Below are 12,617 nucleotides of genomic sequence, written 5' to 3' on the forward strand. Positions count from 1 at the left end.
AAAATCGATCACATTTCTGCAGTAACATTGCTTAGGCCATCTAAGCCGTTTATAGAAGGATAAAACAAAACCGCCTACGTCAGTTTCTTTATATCGTGTTTATTATCGTCAATATATCAAAAGAGACTAACGTTGGCGTATGTATATTGTTTTGCAGGCTGACTAATGATGGATTTAGATAATCTGTGCACCGCTAATAATATGCATTCATACCTCCGTGTGGGTCAGACCTCCCTGGTGGTTTAACCCGCCGAGAGGAGGTTACGTTGCGGAGGCTTCGTGTTGGGGTTGCACTTACCCCATCCGTGACCACCCTTTGGGCGCAAAAGTACCGCGGCCCGTATGGTACATCGTGCCCATTTTGCGACGCTCCAATCAGCGACGTAACTGTCACACACCTATTGTGGACATGCACGGGTCTACAATTAAGCCGTCGTCGTCACCTACGTGCAACAGGCCTCAGGCCTGGCCGACCACCCGACCTTGACTGCTGGATTAGTGGACCTCACCACCGCTCGTTACTGGACTTCATACACGAAGCAAATTTATATGTGTATTTCTGAATAAATATTATGCCTAAGGGCAGACTTTCGAAAAAAAAAAAAAAGTCGAAAGGCAGCTTCTCATAATAATACCCGGGGTTTAACGCCCAAAAACCACGATATGATTATGAGAGACGCCGTAGCGGAGGGCTCTGGTAATTTCGACCACCTGGGGTTCTTTAACGTGCACCTAAAGCTAAGTACACGGGCCTCAAACATTATCGCCTACATAGAAAATGCAGCCGCCGCGGCCGGGATTCAATCGCGCGAACTTCGGGTCAGCAGTCGAGCGCCATAACCACTAGACCACCGTGGCGGGGCAGAACCATCTTCTCAGTCGACGTGCTGATCCTGCCCCGTATGAGGTCATGAAGAATATTCGGCGTGACGTCTGCGGGGCAGGACCGGGACATGACGTCAGGCCAGAATATTTGTGCCGTCATGATTACGTCAGAAATTTTTGCGATCTGTGACGTCGTGATGACGTCATATGGTGACGTCACCAGGTGATGATTACTTTTTGCACCACTCGTCCCCGACGCCGCAGGACGCGAGACTCCGCCGACGACGCGGGACGCCGGCGAGCCAACGGTGAAATTCCGTCTTTAGTGAGGCAAATAAGGTTTTCGGCTTTGTATATTGAGAATTTGCTACTTTCAGCGTTCCAACTCTTTCCTGCTGCACATATATTATTGTGTCTTTCTTCGAGATCTTGATCGTTGTCCTATATGTTAAATGTAATGGGTTTGGTTTGTCCATCACATATGAATCGTTCTATAAGAATAATACAACGATAATGAAATATTCATTGTTTAATACTCTTCGTAGCAGAACAATAAATGTTTAATTAGTTACAATGTAATTTATTGTGACTGTTGGAAAGCACAAGCAAAGACCACATAGTAGAGATTACAAAAAGGAGCGCTGACTGGATCCATCATTTATTCAGAGAAGCAATACATACAAAAAGAAACCCAGGAGAGAAGACAGAAACGGTTGAGGGGATATTAACTAAATGTAATTGCGGTCCAGGACTGCATTATTTTCTTTTTACATGGTGGGGAGCACAGCACCTCCACCAATTTGTTAAGCGGTTTATTGGACGGCACTCGGCGACAATGCACTATGGCGACAGTCAAGGCAAAAACACGGGCTCCGAACGCGAGCGGCGTTTAGAAGAGGACGACCCACTAGGAGCCGCTGGAGGGCGCAACCGTTAAGCAGTACCAATTGCTTCGCCACAATATTTATTATTTGAATATGTGGCAGTTTCACTCTACGCTCGCTCCTTTCTCGCTCTACACTGTGATGTTTGTCGGCCCTTCGAAACAGTTACAGTGAGTATATGCCATTATACCGTCGTGTAATTTACATTGCAATGCAGCGAATTGCGCGCCGTTGATCGAATATGTTTCACAATGCAATTGTACGGCTGTGCCAACCTATTCTGCGGTATCTATTCTGCAGTAAAACAATGTTCCGAACACCTAGACGACAACTGGTGCAAGAGAATTTTTCTCGCAACGAATACTGGCTTTAATCTCGTAGTTTCTGGTGAGTGCCGCTGTCTCTTGCAGTGTTTAACGTTCTGGATGAAGCGCTGCGGGATTCCGGTATACACTAATACACAGTGCTTCCGTTTCATCCTTTCCACCCACTCCCCTCTCATCCGAATTGGTCCGATGCGGCGAAGACAGCGTGCGCCGTCGACCAAGACGTGTAGCCCTTTCTCCCCGAGTCTCGCGTGATTTACGGGTCTTCCTTGCCTACGAGCATTACCGATCGTTGAGAGTATTCGCATTAGTGCAGCGTCCGTGCTCAAGCAAACGACCTGAGAACCCGTTTGTGTACGTTTTATACAACGTGCACTTACTGGAAGACTTACTTGATTCCGCGATACTGCCATTAGAACATCCACGAGGCTCTCAAGCAAGACCGAAGTGTATCGGTGTTGCTGATGCAATCAGCGACTGAGCTAAAGAGTTAATGGCGACTGATAACGCATATTGCTGTCCTGTTTTTATCTTTGGTAGAATGAAGTAGCTGTGACACAAGGCTGTGCGAAATGTTAGCAAGACCTTCGTCTTGTATTTAATTAAACAGGTTGTCGCTTCGTAGAACGTGGGTGCCTGGTTATTCAGAATTACGCAAGACAGACAGATTGCTACAGAGCATCTCTACCTCTCTTCCTTTGTTAAAAGATACACCGCTAGGGGATTTAGTCCCGTTTATGGTCCTCGGAGTTGTATGCGTGTCTGCGAGGGTTTGCCAAACGAATAAAAGCGGCAAAAACCACATTTTGAAATAGGCTTTCAAAGAGTGTAAGAAAATATATAAAACTGTTAATACAGTGGACGAATTCAGCGCGATTTTGACGAACGCAGGGGACACCGAGAAGCACAGACGAACGCCGACTTATAGTTGTAAGTCGGCGCTCATATATATTTCTCTATGTCTCCTGTCTTCGTCAAAATCGCGCTGCATTCGTCCAAATATGCACCAACTCGCCCAAGTCAAAGTATTATCGTTAATACTGTATGTTTGCAAAAAGTCTAGGGAATACTGTAGGTCCCATCAAAATATAAAACATTTTTCTGTCTCTTCTCTGGCTGAAAAAATATTTAATCTTATTTCTTTACATTCACGATGCAACCTTAAGTACTACTATTGTCAGGTTGTCAGAGCGAGTAGCCTTTTAAATTTCGGGTGGTGAATGAAAAACAAAACAATTAACATAATTAGTTGACAGATCAAGACATATTCATGTGCAGATTCTCAATGCGGTTACCTATTACTTCATTGAGGCGGCATTTGTCCGATGCAGTATGTGAAGTAAAAGAGTTATCTCGAAGCAAGGGTGTAGGGTAAGGGAAGGGGGTGTTGTGAGAGTTCAAACACTCCCGAAATTTTTCACGTACACCGTGTACAGCAGGTTCGAGTGTCAAAAGAAAACGAACACGTGAAAAAGAGAGACAGAAAGAAAGAGATAGAAAGAACGAGAGAGAAAATAGAGACAAAGAAGGAGTGAAAGAGAGAGAGAAAGAAAGGGATTCAAAGAAAGAGGAAGAGAAAAATAGAAAAAAATAAAGGGGTTAAAGACATAAAAAGATAAAAAGACAGAAAAACGGAGACAGAGAGAGAAAGAAAAAGAAACAAAGAATGAGGGATAAAGAAATAGAAAGGGAAAGAGATATAAAGAAAGAGGAAGCAATAAATAGAGGGGAAGAAAGAGAGAAAGAAAGGGATTAAAGAGCAAGAAATATAAAAAAGCAAGAAAGAGAAAGAAATATAGTGAGAAAGAAAGAAATAGAAGAAACAGATACAAAAAATAGATACGAGAAACAGAGGGAAAGAGAAAGAAAGAGAAAAAGAAAGGAAGAGAAAAAAAAATCACCGCCGTATCCACGAAGTGAATGATGTTAGAGGAGCTTGCTCGGAGATGATCGGGTAACCCGCGAATCCTCCGTACACATTTCTATACCGTCATATCTAGACGTTACAACGTTGTTATATATACATTAGCCCTCTTCGCTTCGGCCTCCCGGGCTCTCATCGCAGGCTCTTGGCGGCGAGCCCGAGCTGCTGCTGCGTTGCGAGCCCGCCGCGCTTCTGCCCTGGCTGGGGTGTTCATGCTGCGGAGCGGCAACGAAGAGTGTTCACTCAGTCAGCTCCCGGAGAAGAGAAAGGAAGCGCGCCAAACGTGAGCGCCAAACGAGAGGCGCGGCCCTCTAGCGGTCACCTATCTAACTAGCGCATGCGCCGAGCGTGGTGTGCGCCATGGATGGATGGATGGATGCTATGAGCGTCCCCTTTATAACGGGGTGGTGACACGTCTGCCACCATGCTCGAAGAAAAAAGAAAAAAAACTTCCTTGTTTCATGCTGGCCTAATACCTTGTCTACATTGATTAAATCTATCTTATTGGCGCGCCACCTTGAGCGCGCCACCTTATTGGCGCGCCACCTTATGGCGCGCCACCTTGAGCGGCGGCGCGCCATCTAGTGAGCATTCTTGAAATCACCGAAGAGAGCGCAGCTGCGCCTATGGCGGTACCAATGAGAACTAGTGTACATGCCGCCGACATCGGACAAGGCGCGAGCATAAGGAGCAAGCTCCTAAAAATCACTTTCACCGCGAGGGCGAAGCAATTAATGCGATAGCAACAAATTGTAATGTTATATGAAATAAGGCTGGCAGGTAACTCTTTTGGATCCAATATCGCGTAACTGTACAAAACGCTGGTGTAAGAGAATACGGCTCCTCTATGGAAAGAAGCGGTTGTTGTACACTTTCTTCACGTTTGCTCATGGCCGCTGAGGCCGCTGAGCGATCGTGATGGCCGCTGAGCGATCGTGCTATTGATTTGACAATTTCCGTGAATACATGAGACTGTGAGAACAAAGTAAACAGAATTACATGGGCATGTATGCGGTTTTACGCGGTACCACACGCTTTCAGATAATTCCCTTGCGTATCAGACTTACCTAACTTATGACTAACGGCACACAAGTTGGAAATCGTGCGTAACCGCTCGTTACCGGACGCTGTGCAAAGTCACTTTTTCGATGGCTATGTATACTCGTGCGCATAGTGTTAACGGCGGTTGCCCGATTCTGGCAGGAATGACTGCATAACATCGCAGTTTCACCACGAGGGCGAAGCAATGAATGCGATAGCAACGAATTGTAATATCATACGAAGTAAGGCTGGCAGCGAACTCTTTCGGATCCGGTCTCGCGTAACTCTACAGAACGCTGGTGCATGATAACACGTCCGCTCCAGAGAGAGAAGTAGTTTTCGCTCAGTCTCTTCGCGTTGAGAGCGCAGCACGTAGAGGGTATACGAGCCGTCTGCTGATGCTGTCGATATATTGCACACGCCAGCGATCGCGTCCACGCACGGGGTCGTGACGTCGACGAAGGCGGCAGTCGGCATGTCCAAGATGAAACTCTTCATTTGGCCGAACTTGTGGGCGGGAGATGGAAAGTCAAACTACACGCTGTATAGTGATAGCGGCGAACAGAGTGTCGGCCGTCGATAAAACTGAACCGCGTCGAGGCGTGTCTGCATTTATTCATGCGGCATCGAAACTTCGAGCCTTATCGCTGGTGCCGCGTTAGTTCGAGAATGAAACCATGCGGTCGCGTTTGCGCGCTTAAGCATAACAGACGATCCTAAAATAATCTCGAATGTTCTCAGACATTCCGGCGCGGTTTGTGCAAGTCAGCAGCTACACGTGCGATGAGCCGGTAACATAAACCATACAAAGGAAGGAGCGTGTGTGGCAATATAGGCAGAGTTCACAGTTGCTGCTCGAGCGACACATCCCTCCCCGTCCCCCTACTCCGCCTCTTCCTCCCTTCATGCTCGTTCAAGACAGGCGGGGTGTTTCTTCTCTGCTTGAGAAGCAATGGACGGCAGGACTCGCACGCGGGTCATGTTATCGCATGCGTCCTCCGTGCGACGGGGATGGGCAGGCTCGTTTTATTAATGCTTCTGCCGCGCTCGCCGTCCGCGGTCGCGCTCTTTTACACGCGGGTAGAACATACGATGCGCGGGGGGATGTTATCGATTTTGACTTTACATGGAACATGACGGCGACGCCGATGAAGACGGCAAAAACCTGTCGAGTGTCTTTATAGTTGCCATATCGCAATAAAATAAAGAGAAACAAAGAAAGCCGCCCAGCTCCGCTCTTCCATTAGGTTGGCTTCACTAGTACGAAGCTGCCATAAGTATTCCATGCAGTATTCTGCATTTCACAAAAACAACAAAAAGAGTAAATTTACTGACTGACAGATGTGCTTCTACCAGGTAAAGCAGCTAGGCGGTGAGAGATCCTAGGGAAGCACTTTCATGGTATGTTTTTGACCACCTAGAATTTTTTGTCGTGTCCGTAAATGAAAACTCACTCCAAGTGTACTTAAAGTCTCAACCGGACTGATACGTGGCCGCCATGGTAGCCTATTGAAGACGCGGTATCGTGCTCGGTGGCAGCATATCATAACCACTTATCTAATGTTGCCGATGCGTTATCGCTAGTGCCCGAACTTTTCAAGAAGCATCCTGCCGGAACTGCCACTCGAAGTCCTTGTGTATAAAGTGCCGCACGCCTGTCTCCATTATCAGCAACCGTCGTTCGCACTTACTCCGAATATAAAAGGAAAATGGTGAAAACATTGCCTGATTCTCGGATTTTCGTTTATATTTGTACCACTACTGAAAGCAAAAGCTTCTTGACTTTTCTTCGATCATGAAAAAAAAAATGATAGTGGCTTGCATTCGCGCACGAATGGCGCGACAAGGACGCATTCCACGCGGATTCCAAGACTCCCGCGGCGCCAGAACCCTTTGTGCCTCCCTTATTGTGTGACGTGGGCTTTTTTGGTTGCGCTGGCCTCTCCAACGAAAAAAAAAAGGCAGGATGGTGCAGGATCAATGAGAAGCGTCTTTTGTGTACCGAAGACCGCAGTGCTTCGGACCGAGAGTCGCAGGCATCCATGGTAATATTTTATGCGCGATGGCTGTAAAAACACAAAAAACGCGTCCCATATGCACGAACGTGAAAAAGAGGCAAACAACGTCGCTGTAGAAGGAGTAAAATACCGAAACTGCGGTTTCAGATAGTAGTGGCATCCCGTGGGAAGGCGCTTTGGCTTCCTGGCCCCTGCAGGTCTTTTGTTACCGGAGGTTGCACCGGCACATGCTTCCCATAGGTTTTTAGATGCGGATATTTTGTCGCCCTCACAGGTAACTCGATATAGGTACGCGTGCAAAGAAGCGGCAACAGGCAACTGCATACAGTTTACAAGTTCCTGCCGGTAGCGGGTGTTTGGTTTCTTCAGGAAGTTCTGTCGCATTCATTTTGAAAGCTTATTGGCGGTGAAAAATCAGCTCTGGCAAATTTCGCGAAGCGGAGTATAGGTTACGAAAGTAAATACTTCACAGGAACCCTTATGCATGCGCCTGAGACGACTCGAAGGCGAAAGCCACCTTCTTTTTCTTCTCACTCGATGTATTGATCCTCCCCCGCCCTCTCCGAAAGCTTTCTGCACCTAGCGTCGTTATGCCCCGCCTCCGTGATCGGCCCACCTTTGACCAAGCGACTTAGTCTGTCCGATATTCCGGTAAAGCGAAGGCGTAGCGCATTACCGGATAGCGTGTGCCGTAGCTGCCGCCACGTCAAGTTGCGCTAGCCATGGAGGATAAAAACAACAAACACATAATGTATGACCTCCGAGATTCCGGCATTGTCACTCGCTAAGCCTACATCATTGATTATTTGAGTATGGCTCTCGAAAACGGTGCCGAGTCGACACGAATACCTTGTTGTCGAAGCTTAAGGACGTGAACCTAAAGCAAATAAAAGCATCAGTTCGGAGATAACGAGCGACAGAGCGCGCGACGGCCACTTGATAGATTCGAGACCGGCGGCAATCGCTTTCGGCGGCGCGGCCATGTTTACCGGGCGTGCGTATGCGCAGTTCACACCCGGTATTCTGGCACACGCAAAGCATTTTGCGTATACCGGTGTGCCGGACAGACTAAAATCCTCTTATGTCATGCGATGGCGATATCACGTAACGTCACGTTATGTGGCATCATGGTGACGTCACAAATTTTAGTGCCCTGCCACGGTGGTCAAGTGGTTATGGCGCTCGACTGCTGACCCGAAGGTCGCGGGATGGAATCCCGGCCGCGGCGGCTGCATTTTCGATGGAGGCGAAAATATCTGAGGCCCGTGTACTTAGATTTAGGTGCACGTTAAGGAACCCCAGGTGGTAGATATTTCCGGAGCCTTCCACTACGTCATCTCTCATAATCATATCTTGGTTTTCCGACCGTCAAACCGCAGATATTATTATCACAAATTTTAGCTATCTGTGGCGTCGTGATGACGTCATATGATGACGTGATCACGTGGTCATGACGCTCTGCATCACTCGTGTGGACGCTGACGCCGCGGGACGCCGGCGGTCAGTATTCGCATTTGATGGAGCATCTAAGTCTTTCGCCTTAAAAGTTGCATCCATTCGCACATTACGTGCACTACTCACGGATTGAAACAAATAACCTTGCGGCTAATTGACGCACTTTCGTTTCGAGCGTATACAGTTCATGTCATATTGGCGTAATTTTGAAACACGTCAGAGCCAACATTGCCTTTAGCGGGCAGATTTGCAGCGACATGACACGTGTATCACAAGCGATTGCTCATGGCAGTATTTACACTAAAAAAAAGAAAGAAAAAAGAAAAGCTATTTCACGTTACACTTTGTGAGTACTAAATGTTAAGGGTGTCGTAAGTGGTGACAGCTGCAAGCGCGTCACGTGTACCGGCGAAAAGTTCAATAAGATTCAGCTTTACTGTCGTCGTTCCGATAACTTAAGACACGTATAATACAAGCTGCTACACCTTGTCGTCTTTTGCGTATATTTTCCTGCTTAGTTGCTGCTCAAGGCATGTTGTTCCTTTCCGTAACGTGCCAGCAAAACTGCGTGAAGCGTCAATTGTGTCTCCAAGCATACGCGCCTCCAAAAAGCCGCGCCAGTGGCATGTAGCGTTGCCGACGTAAGCGTATGAAACGAGCAGCAAACATAGAGTGCCTGCGAACCGGCAAAGTGGATGAGACGTTTGTAACGTAACACAAGGCCATCAATGTAGAAGTTATCACGGTAACAATACAATCGACACGACGAAAAGCCAGCGGCGTGCAATGACTTGCAGACGCAAAATGTGTGCAGCTTCAAAGTGCTATCTTGTGGTTTCTCGCTCGCTCGCATAAAACCGGCGATTTTTCATAAACCTTCAAAAATAAATGTTCTAGTGCTCTTTGACAATATCTCGAACTTGTGCCAGAAACATCAGATTACCGTCATCAAAGGCGCTTGCCCCGTTTTTTTCGTTGCTACGCTACAACCATCATTTTTATAGCATATCTTTTTTTTCGGGTCCCTTCCAAAACACTCAGCGCCTGCGATCTTTACCCGTTGCGGGTAAAGCAAGCGATCTGGGTCTCACGGAAGTGAAGAGCACGTTAAAAAAGGCACCATTAGGATGACGGGAGAAGCACTCTCCAAGGCAGTCTTCTGCTTTTTTTTTATTTCCGCCCTGCAATCTGTGAACACACTTTCCTGACTACAGGCGGGACACATGGTTTTTATTTCGAAGAGTCCGTTATAAAACGTGCTACAAGGATTGTACCTGTCTTTGCTGCTACTTTTGGCTTGTTAATAAACGAGAGAGAAATACACTTCTTACGCTCTTTTGTAGAAATGTATTGTGTGCTCACACAAAGCACATGAAGTCAATGCGTCCTATTCAACTGCTGCAGCTTTATCCTAAGTGCTGACGGCTGAAAACCACACCAGAACGTAGTAACGACTCGGAAATATTCACGCGGTGCAACATCTCATAAATATGCAGCATTATTCCTTTGTTATACTTACATGAAACTGATTCAGAGAGCGACAACTTTGCGTTTTGTTATTTGACTGTTCTGTATTTCATTACCAACCGCTGCATTCGCTTCGCTTTCTTTCGTCATATGGTGCACAGTGGTGCGCACCGCAACAAAGGGTAATGTGGTTTAACGCTTCTACCTTCGTAGCAAAACTCGTAAGCAAATGTTGATGCAGATGGCCAGGACATCACGTTCGTTAAAGGCGATTCAACGGCGATCACTAAAGTTATGCAATAAAGACGGCAAGCGGCGACAACCCAGGACAATGACACGAATGAAAGTTAACTTTCCTGCGGGAGCTGCTGTTATAAAATAGCTGAAGTTCCAGGCGGACCTTTGAGGCCTCCCATTGAATAGTCGACTCCTAGGATTGACGATCTACTGGTAACGGCGTAATATTCATCCTATCTACGTGATTGAGCACCAGCAGTAAGTAGAGTCACTGCGTCATCCGGTCACCAGCGGCCATTTCCTAACTATACCGTAGTAACGAGATGGGGGGGGGTACTTTGGCACCAGAAGGAATGACTTGCCGCCCCGCGAGAAGAGCGTGTCGGCCATATTTGAGGTAATCAACCCTCTTCGGCGTTCAGGCTTCCTCCCATCTTCGCTACTTCCTCGGCCCCAGGAGTGTCATTTTTCTTCGCTGGCATCGTGCCTCCTTCTTTCTCCGTAATTTCCCGATGGGTATAGACGAACATGCTGGCACGGATACTCACAATGCTGTACGACGGCGAGTTCGTGTACATGGATTTCGCCATAGGCAACGAAGCGCAGTGCGTAACAACATTATACTGAGCGAGAATTCCTTTCTTTCTGCAAAAATGTAGTGGCGACACAATCGCCAATGCCACGTGAAAGTACTATAGGTCGAATTAATTTTTACTCATAGCGAAGCTAGTCTATAACCTCCCATCAATGACGCTCTTTATTGCGCAAGAAACAAGAGCACGCAAAACGAGAAAGCCAAAGGCATCAGGAGAAGAAAAAGGAATTGTACTTCGCCAATCCCCCACAATGGGTTTGAGCCACAGTTAATAGGTGAACAAGAACAAGAGGTGTTGAGCAAATCGTCAGACTGGGCGCCAAGAAAAGAAAAGTATTATTGAAAACCAGATTCTCGTTCGTATTCTATTAAAAGAGGTGTATAGTGTAATACCCGCATGCATGTATGACGAAACGGTGTTTCCGAGTGTTGTGCGGAAGAAAATCGTAGCCAGCCAACGTTTCGACATTCTGCGAATGCGGTTCGTCCCTATGGCTTTTGTACTAATGCCCGCGGTGTATCAAGTTTCCGCCAATGTGAAGCTTAGTTTGCGTATGCAGATCTTATTGCGCGTGTGCAAGCAACGTATGCGTGGCGCAGGTTTCCAACAGGAAGAAAGAGGAGTAGAGGCGCACCTCTGTTCTGCCTCCACCGCAGAATTGTCCTTGGCATTACGAAAATGGGACTGCTTGGAAAAGTAGCTAATATACGCTTCGTTAGTACAGAAAGGCAGGTTAAACGAGTGATTTCCATTCTGATGTGAGAAATGAGACCTACACGTGACCGAGTATTCCTCTCATCAGAACAAAATATTTGGTCCTCTTTTTCTCTAGCTTACATAGAGTTTTTGCAATGCTTGTATGCTTTTGTGTATGCGTGTGTGTGTGTGTGTGTGTGTGTGTGTGTGTGTGTGTGTGTGTGTGTGTGTGTGTGTGTGTGTGTGTGTGTGTGTGTGTGTGTGTGTGTGTGTGTGTGTGTGTGTTTGTGTGTGTGTGTGTGTGTGTGTGTGTGTGTGTGTGTGTGTGTGTGGTCTCTTAATTAGCGCACAAACTTAAACAAAGTTCTTTCTCATTAATTAATTTTTTTTTGCTGACTGGTTGTTGCTTTTCTTGGCCATGCGTAATTACTAACTTGGACATTTAAAATGGCCTACAATTAGTTGTTGTTTTAAATGATGAAAATATAAATTCAGGCTGATCATTAAAGTTACGTCTAAGAAGACTATTCCAAACTTGTGTTTCTTATATTTGCGTCTTTTTTTTGCGAACATTATAAATAGCAAGAAGTGCAGATGTTAATCTCACTTTTTCCCTACATTTTTAGCAAGTTATTCTCCCTGGCTCTCTCTCTCTCAACAGCTGGCTTAAAACGGTTGTTACTCTGAGGTTATTATTTGCTGCGATGACACAAGCTTGTTCTTCCAATCCGACGACGTATCTAATCTTAGTATACTAGCTCAAGACGCGCTAGAAAAGCTACAAAAATGGAGTGAAGTGAATTCTCTTGTTATCAATGCTGCTAAAACAAAGGCTGTTCTATTCAAACCACCTAATAAAACAATATATAATAGCTTATACTTACACCTCGGCGGCAGAGAGATTGCGATTGTACAAGACGTTAAAATATTGGGGGTCACTTTCAGTGAAGACTTAAACTGGGATTCGCATGTGTATGATGTTGCCAAAAAGCTTGCCAAGGCACGTGGAGTGCTTTCAAAATTCCGAGATATAGTTTCTCCAAAAGTTAAACTCCTTATTTTTAATGCCTCATTTCACTCGCACATGAATTACTGTACCCTCGTGTGGGGAAACACCACGCAAAAGAACAAACTAAAATTGATCAGGC

This window comes from Rhipicephalus sanguineus, chromosome 5 (assembly GCF_013339695.2).
Source record: "Rhipicephalus sanguineus isolate Rsan-2018 chromosome 5, BIME_Rsan_1.4, whole genome shotgun sequence".
Taxonomy (NCBI): domain Eukaryota; kingdom Metazoa; phylum Arthropoda; class Arachnida; order Ixodida; family Ixodidae; genus Rhipicephalus; species Rhipicephalus sanguineus.